Source organism: Physeter macrocephalus, chromosome 4 (genome assembly GCF_002837175.3).
Source record: "Physeter macrocephalus isolate SW-GA chromosome 4, ASM283717v5, whole genome shotgun sequence".
Classification (NCBI taxonomy): domain Eukaryota; kingdom Metazoa; phylum Chordata; class Mammalia; order Artiodactyla; family Physeteridae; genus Physeter; species Physeter macrocephalus.
Genome location: NC_041217.1, coordinates 15,937,439 through 15,949,964, shown reverse-complemented (window position 1 = coordinate 15,949,964; position 12,526 = coordinate 15,937,439). Strand labels below are relative to the sequence as shown.

The window sequence follows — 12,526 nt, the reverse complement described above, 5'->3', positions numbered from 1 at the left end:
CCGCAACAAGAGAAGCCACCACAATGAGAAGCCTGTGCCCCGCAACAAAGAGTAGACCCCGCTCACTGCAACTAGAGAGAGCCCGCGTGCAGCAGCGAAGACCCAATGCAGCCAAAAATTAAATAAATGAATAAATAAATAAATTTTAAAAAAAAACAAAAAAACATCATTAATCTTATTAAGAATGAAGATAAGCAAGCACTGACTTATCTTGTCCAGAGTAGACGGGGAGCTAGAAGAAGGGGATTTTCTCATCCAAAATACAAGAAACATATGCTCACCTTTTCAAAGCCATTAAAGTTTGTGCCTTGAGTTCCTTAAGTTCATGCTCCCTTAAGGAACTTTTAATATTATTGAATTTATTTTGTGGTAAATAAACCTGCATCCTTTGCACGTTTGCCAATATTGGCTATGTGGTTAATGCAGAGGAAACAAAGAATAGGGCAGCCGCCAAGGAAGTTTTCTTGCTCTCCTTTCACCCACTTCAGGAAGGAGGGAGCTGGAGGAGGATGTGGCTGGTGAAACAGCTCAGCTCCAGAAGCCTGTAGAAAACGGGGAGCACCTTAAAATTCTAGAGCTTCCAGATAGTTAAAGACGTTGGGAAGTCAGGGTGTTCTGGTCTTTTCTGGTTGGTCCACTGCCAGCCTCCAGCTGTGCTGAGCCCGGGATAGATACCTTCTTCCCCCAGAGCCTGCCAGAGTTCCATAAAGAGCTCAGAGCATGGGAAGCATATGTTATGTTTCTTAGGTCCTAAATACATCCTTGTAAAAGTGCACAGGACAGTGGTGGAGTGAAGCCTGACAGTCCAGGGATCTGTGAAATCCAGGGGTTTCTCATCAGTTCCTCATTGCCTCCTTTGTTAGTTGAAATAACCAGCTTTGGTCTAAGAAGCAGCTAAAAACCTTATACAAAGAGCTTGTAAACAAACACCCACTTGAACCATCTGGTCTTGTAACACATACAAGTGATTAAGCTTCAGAGCTATGATTGTTAACTTTTTTAAAACACAGCAATTCCAAACACCCCCAAATAGACTCCTTATACAAGCTTACAGGGAGGAAAACCTGAGCTGCTTTATATAGTAAATAATATGGGGAGATTAAAACAATTTTTTAAAAATTTCTCTACTTTCCTCCCTCCCTCGCTCCATTTCTTTCTTCATCATGAGCGTTAGAGAAAGAGAAAACCTTAAGATACAAACATATGGACTAAAAATACACTTATAGTTCCACTAAGCCTACATGGTCAACGACTGAGAATGGCTCCTTCTCTTTACCTTAGTTATTATTTTTGCCCTTGATAGAGACAGAAACTTGCATGCTTGAGTGTATGTGTGTGCATGTGCACACAAGGGGGTGTCTTAGTTCCTTCTAGAATACATTAAGCAATCTGGACTATTTGCAAATAATGAATTCATACTTTTTGTTCCTAATGAGTGAAGAAAGTCAGGTCAGGGGGAAATGAAATATGTTAAGAGCTCTCATTTTAATTGTATAATATCGACACTGTCTTTATAGTTAATTTCCTTGACAAGGCGTAGGGCATATGGATTGAATTCTTCATATATTTCTAACGTGGAAATGATTCTAAACTGGAACATTTCCTTTAGGTGACATCACTAAAGGGAAAAAGAATAAGCCGCACACAGCACCACAAGCACGTGGAAATAACACAAGTTTCTAGCCGTTGACTGTTGAAATGAACAACACATAGAACCCAAGACTCTTAAGTGAAATAAAAACTCTAAGTGAGAAATCACTATCTTATTAGGGCTCCTATTTCTGTCTTCTCCATCTTGACCAGTTCTCTTGCCTAGATTTATCACATCAGCTGGGGGGAAGAAAGACAGTGGTTGAAAGAAGAGTTGAAAGAGGGTTTAGTTAACAGTGATGGTGCCTGGTGAATCAAACAAACCCTCAAATATTAAATAGTTCAAACAGAAGAAAAATTAATTGTTCTCTCACATTTAAAGCTCACAGAGGGTATTCCTGATTGGGGTGAGTCTCTTTCTGGTGGGGATTTGAAGGTTGAGCTCCTTCTATATTCTTGCTCTCTGACTTCAATGGATGGCACCCAGGGGTGTCCATAGCATCTGCAAAAGCCCCCAGAAGGGGAAATACTGTGGAAAGCATTGGTGGGTGTGGTTTCCAGCCAAGTATGGAGAGGCTTCTGTCACTTCTAGTCTCTTCCCATGAGGGAAACTCAATCACATGACCATACCTACCTGCAAAGGTGGCTGGGGAATATGGTCTAGCCTTGTGTCAAGGAACAAGAGGTGGTGAACTTCTGGCTAGCCTCCCCCAAAAGAGGGAAAGAGAAAAAGAAAAATGATGGGTGTTGACACAAGACACTCTATAGTACCTTTTATTTGCATAGAAGAAAACAATAAATTAAATCCTTTTTCAGTGATGTGCTGATAAACTGTCTCTCTGTTGTACATATACATATATCCATTCTTTTTTTTTTTTTTTTTTTTTTTTTTTGCGGTACGCGGGCCTCTCACCCTTGTGGCCTCTCCCGTCGCGGAGCACAGGCTCCAGATGCGCAGGCTCGGCGGCCATGGCTCACGGGCCCAGCCGCTCCGCGGCATGTGGGATCTTCCCGGACCGGGGCACGAACCTGTGTCCCCTGCATCGGCAGGCGGACTCTCAACCACTGCGCCACCAGGGAAGCCCCTATCCATTCTTTTTTAGATTCCTTTCCCATATAGGTTTATAGGTTATTACAGAATATTGAGTAGAGTTCCCCATGCTCTACAGTATGTCCTTGTTGATTATCTATTTTATGTAGTATATTTATTTATACTAGTATGTAGTATATGTACATGTAGTACATATACTATACTACATATACTATGTAGTATATCTATTTATAGTAGTGTGTATATGTTAATCCCATACTCCTAATGTATCCCTCCCTGACCAGCTTTCCCCTTTGGTAACCATATGTTTAAAAATCACCTGAGTTGTACATTTGCTGATTTCCTTGGTGTAAATACTCCCGCTGTGGGTGATTTCAAGCTACCAATGTGAAGTCACTCAAAGTGGGTTTGAGAAGAGAGGTACAGACTGCTCTAGCAAGCTGCAGCAAGGCGGTCTAGCAGGGCATTTTACTAATGAATTCTGAGAAAACACATCAGAGGCAGCCCATTTGTGGGAAGGAAGTGAGTGTGCATTTTCCCTTTTGTGTTTGACACAAGGAAAGGTTCACTTCAGAACGGATTTATCATCGAAAAAAACATCAATGTGGTGATGTACTCCTATCAAGAACAGATGGGGTTGTACCATTTTTGAGTTAGAGAAAAATAGCACCAAGGGCACATGGAGTCCAGGCTGAGCATCTGTGCTCAATCCTGGGTCGCTTTCAGGTAAAACTGAAAGCTTCTAGAACAACTTTCCAAGGAGTGGACCAAGACGTCAGATGCCACTTCTGGAATTTCATATGATTGTTCCTGTAATTGTTTTCCAAAAAGAGGGAAAGATTTTGGACATGGAGTGGATAATGGTGATGACACAAAAGAGATGCCAAGGGTGTTTCTTTGGTTTCTGTCTGTAACTCAAGTTGGATGGTGGTGTCATTCCTTGTGAGAGAAGCAAAGGACTCGTATGAGCTTGTTTGTGTTTTAAGAAAACAACTTTGAAAATTAAATGGATGCTCAGCTCTCAGTCGGCTAATTAATTAGGATTGTTACTAACAGACCAGTGGCTGTATATCCTTCTGAAATTTTCGTTTTTTGCTTGTCTACTTTTGCTGTCCAAAGAATCAGGCCTTATAATGATCAGTTTGATTCTGTCTTGCCATTGGGCTTTATCCATGCAGGTGTGGTGCCCTTGAATCAAAGGCCAGTGGTCCAGATGGAGGATCAAGACGATGTAATGTACTAGGCTTCAACCCTGTGGTTTTTGCTAAGTGTGTGTCTGTTTTCAAGTGTTAAAGTCTTTCAAGTGTTAAAGATACAGCACCTCTTGAACTGATGGTACAGTCTGAATCTATACTGTAAAGGTGCAGGGTTTCCTGTTTGATACCTCTTGCTTTGTTTGATTGGGAAGGTTTATAAAGACATCACTAAGAGTCCAGTCTCCATACTTTTTATTTGGAACACAAGCTCAGGCAGATCAAAACCTAAAAACAAATTAAATCTGTGATTTATTGGTTTTAGTTGGTTACTGGTTTATTTTAGGTCAATCACTGTTTTTGGAAAGTACTAAAACTGATAATGACAGACTTAGGTATTGAGGTTTCTCTAAAAGCTAATCCAGTCACTTAGTAAATAATGAGCCCTTACAGGGAACAGCTCTCCTCCTCCCATATTTTTTAATGATGGTGAGAAGTGAGCTCCTCTGAAACTAACTTTCCCCACACCAATCTACCCTGTTGAATTTTTCTCTTAACTGTAGTCTGCCAAAAAACAGGACTAGGGCTTGGCACACCAGTTTTGATCGGACCAACCATCAGAATCATAATGTCCTAAGTACAAAGTTCACTAATTGAATTTCATTAGCTGGACTGAAATATAGCAGCCAAGACAGAGAACACTGTTGGCTGTTTTTTATGAGGTCCGGAGTCTAAAGTCATTTTTTAAATGTGAGTGATGCAATTTCTTGTATCTTTCATTTAAAATGCTGCTTGGTAAACAGTGTTTCAGATTAGTGTATTTGTAATTTAAATGAAGACAATACATCAAGCTGAATCTGAAAAGAAAGGAGACGTTTAGGAAATGATTCATCCCCCTTTTTGTGTGATGTACTGTAGAAAATAATAAATAAATAGGTAAGGAGAGGGGGGGAAAATGGTTTGTGGATTTTGGAGACAAAATTGAACTATTTCTAAAAGGAGTCAGTCCCAATAGCTAAATCTTTGTTTTCTTCAAGCAGACTAATACATTCTGCCTAATTCATTTTTTATTTTCTCTCGGGGTCTGCTTGCAGATTTGCCTTAACAAAGGAAGCATCACATTACATCATTTAATAATTGATGGCTCTCAGTCAGAGCCAGCTTGAAGGAAATTCTGAAAATAGGTACTGATTGAGCAAATGCCTTCTTTCTCCCCCCATCTCCCTCTTCAGCACGCCCCTCTCATCTTTTCCATCCCCTTTTGCTTCTTTGTCTCTGTCTTGACGGGTAGAGGATGATGATATCATTTGGGCCTAGGTTTTACCTACTGCTTGGTGTCCCTTGTTTATTTCATGCTATCTATTTTATTAAAGACAGGGGGAGCTGTTAATTATAAGCCAAGTGATGTATGAAAGGCTCTTAATTAATCTTCAGAAATGTTATGGTATAATCACCACCAGAGACAGTTTGTTGGGAATGTGAGAAATTGGACTGGGGCCTTGTACTTCTAAATTTAGAGAGTGCCGTCTCCAAGGGTCAGATTACCCCGGAAGCTGGGTCAGCTGTGGCGTTGCCCAATTCCAGCTCTTCCTGTGGGTTCAAATACTGTGAACTGATCTGTGTTTTCCCCCTAGAGAGAGAAGGGCATCTCCATCTTACTTCACTCCTGGGGTCATTAGCAATTGTCTATGACTCGGAAAAGCCTTTACGGCTTTCAGACAGCTGTGGTCTGTAGAACCTTAGACTGGTCCACAGTGAACCTGGCTTCCTGTCCTGAAGTTACCTGTCCTTCCAGGGCCTCATTTTCCTCACTGGTGACATGAGGACTTTGGAGTGGACCGTCTTCTAGATCTCCGCCAGCAATGGCGTTCTTGCCTCCTCCAGGGAAAGGGGTGATAAACCCCGGGGAAGTTGCCCTCCATTTGATTCTGACTGTGTTAAAGGTACTCTGAATGGTCTATGTGTTCCCTCACATTTCATCTTCCTCTTTCCTTCCATTATTTTTCTTTTCTCTTAGTTTTTCACATTTCTTCTCTTCTGCTACTTATCCTTACTCCTTTCCCTTTCTGACTTTCCATGTTTCTAGGGTTAAAGTGGAAGAAAAATGATCAGCGATGTGCTAGAATCAAGGATCTTGGTCACTTATTTTAAAAATATTATGTCCTTCTTACAGAAGAGCTTTCTCCTTCAGAAATTGCATCAGAAGATAGTATCAGTGAACTTGTGAAAACTAACTGTAGAGTGACAACCACAGGGAGATCTAACTCTGGAATTCTAAGTTGGAGTTCAGTTTAACTGGAGGAAAGCCTTACATTGTATCCATCACTGAAAAAGCTGTATCTATTACATTGCTGGATTATTATCCATTTTCAAAACTATATCAGTATCTGACCTACTCTTCCTTTCAAGGGTCATTTTTAAATACCATGTTAATTATATTGTTCCCTGTTTCTCTTTTATTATAGCAAGCTTGGTTGTATGTGTGTGTGTATGTTGGGGAGTGGGGTAGGGTTTGAAGTCATCTTTGCCCCAAATCTTCCCATTAACCAGTAACTTGTTTGTATATCCTATGCCTGCCCAGGATAATCTTTTCTGATTGCTTTTCTAAAAATCTTGAAAAAAATCTTCAAATAATCAAACTTATTTAGAACCACATGAACGACCTATGGCAGGGAATCTAGAAAGCTTAGGAATTTCTTCTGTTTATCATCTACTATCTGACTGTGTACTAAAGTCATATTCAGTTGGATCAGTGGAACTATTTTTGTTCCCCCTTTTAAAAATCTTTTGCCATCCATTTACGTTTTGACAGTGTATGATGCACAGGCTTTGGTATCTGTAAGTAGGTTACAGGTGACTCCTCCTAGTAAGACATACTCCTAAGGTTTTGGAATTGAAAATGTGCTTTTCATCAAGGATAGCCAAGCTGTTAATCGTTGGGTTCCACTCTAGTGCCACCATGATTCGTGAACATTATGTCTAAATGGCTTCTCTTTTTAATGGAATATCCATTCTTAGTACTTAGGACCTGAAGAACAGATCTCTGTCCCTCTGAAGGTAGAGAGGTAATTCCCCATCTTCTAAGGAGGTGACTTCAACAACCCAGAGGCTAGTAGGGATGGGGGTGGTACCAGTCCTCTTGCCTTGGCATCAGTGTCTTTGTGAGTAGAGAAACTGGTAACTTGGTTCTCTGGATTTCCTTTAAAAATGTACTCTGGATTAGGGAAAAAAATCCAGTTGCTTCCTTCCCCAACCGTACACTATGCAACCATGGTAGGGTGGCACCATTCACATTATAGTCCGTGTGAAAGATTCCCAGTGAAGTTGTGCAAAGCAAAATCTATGTGAGTGCATCTGGTAGTTTTCCATCCTGGAATGAATTAATTTTTTGTCAGTTCATATGTCCAATCTCAGTAATGAATTGGGTGTAGGCAACTCCTAGTTTATAAAACAGCGGTGTCCTAGTGTACATTTTAAAACTGGTTGGTTGTAATTCAGGCTATTTGCAAACAAGAAAAAAGAAATGGGATACATGGTAGTGAGTTTCTAGATTACCCAGAAAGTCTCAGTCATGCTGTAACTCAGCTTCTAAAGGTCTGCAACGGTCTTGCTTTCTCTTCTTTAGTACATGAGCTACTATATCGAAGAAGAAATCTTCCACCTGGGTTGGTTGCCACCACTTAAAATGAAATTGATCTGGGGAGGTGTATATTGCATTTTGTAGTAAGAGAAGACCGTTGAGGTAATAGGAGCAAATCGCACCTACCCTTTTCATGCCCATCTGTCTTCCCTCACTCCCAGTCCCTGAATGGTACAGAGCCTGAAATGGAATGGGCATGAGGGGTTTATGGCAAAAATATGCAGAAACTGGGACGGGAGAAGAGCAGTCCAAGAGCTAAGTTCTAATTCCTCCTTTACCCCTACTTCCCGAGAACTCCCAAATAGCAGTTGCCCATGGACAACTAGGTCATGTCCCTTTGGGCTCCAGATTCTTCCGTCAGTAATTCTAGAAGCACTAGGCAAACATCTTTTCTCTTCTTGCAACAACTCCTAAAGGTTTTGTGCATGTCTGAAAGGGAGGTGAGTGGCGGGACTTCCCTGGTGGCGCAGTGGTTGAGAATCCGCCTGCCAATGCAGGGGAGACGGGTTCGAGCCCTGGTCCGGGAAGATCCCACATGCCGCGGAGCAACTAAGCCCGCGCGCCACAACTACTGAGTCCACGTGCCACAACTACCGAAGCCTGTGCGCCACAGCTACCGAAGCCCGTGTGCCTAGAGCCCGTGCGCCACAACAAGAGAAGCCATCGCTATGAGAAGCCCGCGCACCGCAGCAAAGAGTAGCCCCCGCTCACCTCAACTAGAGAAAGCCCGTATGCAAAAACAAAGACCCAACATAGCTATAAATAAATAAATAAATAAATTTATTTATTTTTTTTAAAAAAAGGGAGTTGAATGGCTAAGGGAGTGGCTAAGGGAGTCGTTCTTCCTCCCCAAGACTTTGAGAGCAGGGTCCTGCTGCCCCCTGACCTGAGCTGCCCCTGCAGGTGTGGGAGGTCACAGTAAGACGATCCTGAGTTGAATGTCTGCTCAGAGATGAGTGCTATATGTGGGGTCAGAGGAGAACCTGTTCCCAAAGCTGTTACTAACAGTGTGAATGTTAGTTTGAATTTTCATTGATTTCAGAGGTGGGCTTTGACCAGCTCTGTGTTTTAAATGTTAACTTGAAACCACAGCCACATCGGTCATGACCATTGGCATGGTTACCTGGACAGTAACTTATTATCTGATGAAATCAGCACCTGAAGGATTTTTGTTCCTTCAGATCCTTCTTTTGTACTTATGGAGTCCTAAGCTTTCTTAGAAAAAAAAGTAACAACCTAAATTAGTTTCCCTCAGGCATCTTACCCTGTAGTGTCACTTGGGTGGGTTCTTTCCTAATGCTTCATTATACTTATACAAATTGCAGGTTTTTAATAAGGCCTCCTGTGTTCACAGTCCTAGAAAATAAATAGAGTTGGATTCTCACATTCGCGCCATCTTGCCTTCTTTTTCATTTATGAGTATACCAAATACACCTATTTTTATTTGCAGAGCATCTTCCTTTTTTGGGGGTGTGGAGTTCTTTTTTAATTGAAATATAGTTAATTTCTAATGTTGTGTTAGTTTCAAGTGTACGGCAAAGTGATTCAATTATATACACGTGTCCTTTTTCAGATTATTTTGTGTTATAGGTTATTACAAGATATTGAGTATAGTTCCCTGTGCTATACAGTAGGTCCTTGTTATTTATCTATTTCATATATGGTAGTGTGTATCTGTTCATTCCAAACTCCTCATTTATCATCCTCCCCACTGATCCCTTTGGTAACCATAAATTTGTTTTCTATATCTGTGAGTCTCTTTCCGTTATGTAAATAAATTCATTTCTATCATTTTTGTTTTAGATTCCACATAGATGTGATATCATATGATATTTGTCTTTCTCTGTTAGCATCTTCCTTTCTTGATTCTAGACCCTATCAAATTCCAGTCTGTACTGGAAGCCTCCTTGGTCTCTGGGCTTAGGGGATCTTCAGCTCTCCCTCTATGCAAGAACTTTTAAAATGATCCCTTTGTTTTCTCGTACTCGAATAGTTTCTCTTGAGCATGAAAGCAAATGTTCAAAGTTGGATTCCAATTGCTTCTTGTGGTCTTAGGGTATTAAGGCGAAGTTGAAATTGAAACTTCAATCTTGTTTAATTGTCAAGCATTTTACTTTTAACTTCATTCTTTAAAGAAAAGGGAAAAAGCTGTGGGTTTGAAGGGTGTCTTGAGTGAATACGATTTAGAGCCCCTCTGAGAATCTTCTAATCACAATACAGGCATCTCTTTGAAGTGTTCACTCCCCGAAGTCTATGGTTACCACATTCATGCCTCAAGGGGTGTGATGGAAATGGCCTGGTGCCATCAGATTAATGAGGTTTCCCACATTTTTTACCCAACAAATTGTATGAGAGTGTGCACCAAACACATTGTTAGGGCCTTTCAGTTATCTGTTGGTCACCACCGTTTCTTTTTCTCCCTTCTCCCTTCCCTAGGCTGCAAGTCTGGCACAGAATTCCCCTGGATATCCCAGGCATCACTGTGTTACTCTGAACAGTTTTCTTTTACATAAGGATAAAGATATGAGAGGTATTAAGTTAAATCATATGGAATTGCCATTCTTGTAAAATATTGGCAGTTTCCTGAGGTTCAGTCTAATAGTTTTCCTCTGATACACATTCTACCAAAAACAGCATTTGGAAAAAAAAAGCATATTTGGTGAAAATCCACTGTGGGCTTATTTAAAACTGAAGCTTTGAGTTTTTCCAATCAGGAAACTTGTCCTCTACCTGCTTCCTTTTTTATCTTTTTTTGAGGATCGGAGAAATAAGAAACAAACCCCTCTGATTTGAAGAAATTCGAATATTTTGAGACCAAAGTGAAATAAGTAAAGTCCCTTGATCCCTGTGATAGAAGAATTTTTTTTCCTGAAAGTTATAAATGGGTGTTATAATGGAAAATGCTTTCAAACCTTAACCAGAGCATGCACTATAAATAAGAGAGGAGCGGAAGATTAATAAATCTGATAAAGCTGAGAAGGAAGAAAACTTAAAATAAGTAATGAGGACTGTCCCTTAGCGGGAATGTTAATACAGCCCTGAGTGTATATATATAGGAAAATCAAAGCCTTGCAGAAGGCAGCGCAGACTAAGTCATAGCTATGAATGCGTACTTAACTCTCTTGCCTGGGAGATTTTATTAAATTCAGCAGCCAAGAAAATTGACCTCACTTTTTGTTTTTTTGTTTTTTTTTTTTCCTTTTTTTGGGTTGGATCCTTGCTCACGTCACACAAATGAATAGAGCTGAAAATTTACTGGTTCATCAGTGAAACAATATTACATTATGAAGATGTAAGGAAAAAATCCTACGCTAACGTTGTTGCAGTTTGAAAGGTAAGCTGTTCTTTATAAGATTAGGAGACATTAATGTTCCTTTAAAACTTACAGAATATAATGCCATGTGTTATATGCTAAAGAGTTAAGTGGCCTCTTGACATCTTTGACTGTCCCTGTGGTCCTGGCAAGGATTTCATTAGTACGTGAAGAGGCTCCCATGTTTCCCTCATTTTGTCTTTTAAAATGCAAAAAGATCATTTTGAAGCTTTTTACGTATTTTATTTTATGGGATATTCTGACAAATGGGACTTTATGGAGTGTGTGTTGCAATGATCATGTGATTCTTTCTGAAAAGTTTTACTCTTGTTTCTATTAATTCCCTGTATTGGCCACAAAGCCATGGTTGTCAGGGTCAGACTATTTCTTAATTCTTGTCTTTTGGTGATACGCAAGAAGTAAAATATTGTTGTGCTCTCCGTCTTGTCCTGGACTTAGGATAGGAAACGGTCTCTTCGCAATTCTACCTTCCGTGAACTTAACTAAAAGTTCTTGGCATGCCGTCAGTTACCAATTGGATGCCTAGTTCTTTCCAAATATATCTAAATGTTAAGTCTCCTTGAAGGAAACTCACCTAGTGCCTTCTTTTCTAGGCTATCATCAATTACTTAATTGGTCTCCTAAACCCAGGTCCTCCCCTTAGATCTGTGAACCCCTTGCTAATGACTGTCATATGAGGATCACAGTATGGAGGGGTTCTTATATTGGAAAGTCTCTGCTTCCATCAGACTTCCAAACAGGTTCCCATCTCAGGAAAGGAGGCAAACCCCTGCCCTGCATGGTTAGCTCCTCCAAGGCAGATGGGTGAGTCATCCGTTACCCTCTTCCCCCATCTGCTGCAGTACCAGAGGCAGAGCAAGGGTGCAGGAAATCATGCTCTCCATCCTGCCTGGTATGGAACCCTCTGGAGTCAGTCGGATTTTCTGAACAGCAATCAGCAGATTCCTGCTTCCACGTGGAAAATAGCATTTCAGAATTGAATTACCTTTTTCATGACACCCAAGTTGCTTCGCTTGCAAACTGAGAATAATTTAGGCAATGGGAGAGTACTTTTCCATGTGCCAAGTGGGAATGGGTCTGGTGTTTTCTCTGCTGCTTCAGGTCCAATGATCATGTAATGGAGTTCTGGCCCCAGATCATTCAGTTGCATGATTCTGGGATGTCACCTGTTGCCTTGTGTAACATTGGTTTAGTTTTAATTATTGGTGATACTTCAGTTTGTGCTTTTGCAAAACTGCAGGTGTGGCCTGCTTTAAGAAAACTGGAAATTGCCTCAAATGCATGCTAACGATGGATGCCTTTGCGTGAAGGGGCGAGTGTTTGCACTCTAAAAATAGGTTGGCTTTATAAAATAATTTATCACAAGATTCCTTTAAATAACTAACTCTCTTAGAGCATTTAAAATATGATTTGATTTGAAAAAAATCGATGTCCACTCACTGAATTTTTCAACAACATGCACCTGCTTTGTAATGCGAGGCAGGAGAAGGGGAAAAATCAAGCAACAAGGAATGAGGGTCTTAAGTGAGCTGAAGAGGAATTAATTTTAATTTAGAGAAGAATTTGCTTTTCTAGAGTTTCCCAGGGAAAACATCTTCACCTTTATCACCTCCAAAGTACATAAGAGAAAAAAAAAAGCAGGTCAATTTGAGTTTGGAAAAAATAAATCTACTTTTTCGGCCGGTCGCGTTCTGCATTATGCATGTGTGTAAAAGTGA

At 40.5% G+C, this 12,526-nt stretch overlaps 1 protein-coding gene across 22 annotated transcripts in view; it reads left to right on the top strand.

Moving 5' to 3' along the window:
* Positions 1-12,526, top strand: part of ESRRG (estrogen related receptor gamma) — a 665,923-nt gene that overhangs the window by 186,806 nt on the left and 466,591 nt on the right. For 14 of the 22 annotated variants that reach the window (XM_055084019.1, XM_028488318.2, XM_028488317.2 and 11 more), the window contains one exon: positions 10,717-10,808. The exons of 7 other annotated variants lie outside the window; for them this stretch is intronic. The gene's annotated coding sequence lies outside the window, so the exon portion shown is untranslated. Of the gene's footprint in view, positions 1-9,925; positions 10,005-10,716; positions 10,809-12,526 lie in introns of those variants that run through there. One more of the 22 variants, XM_028488322.2, reaches the window with a different exon arrangement.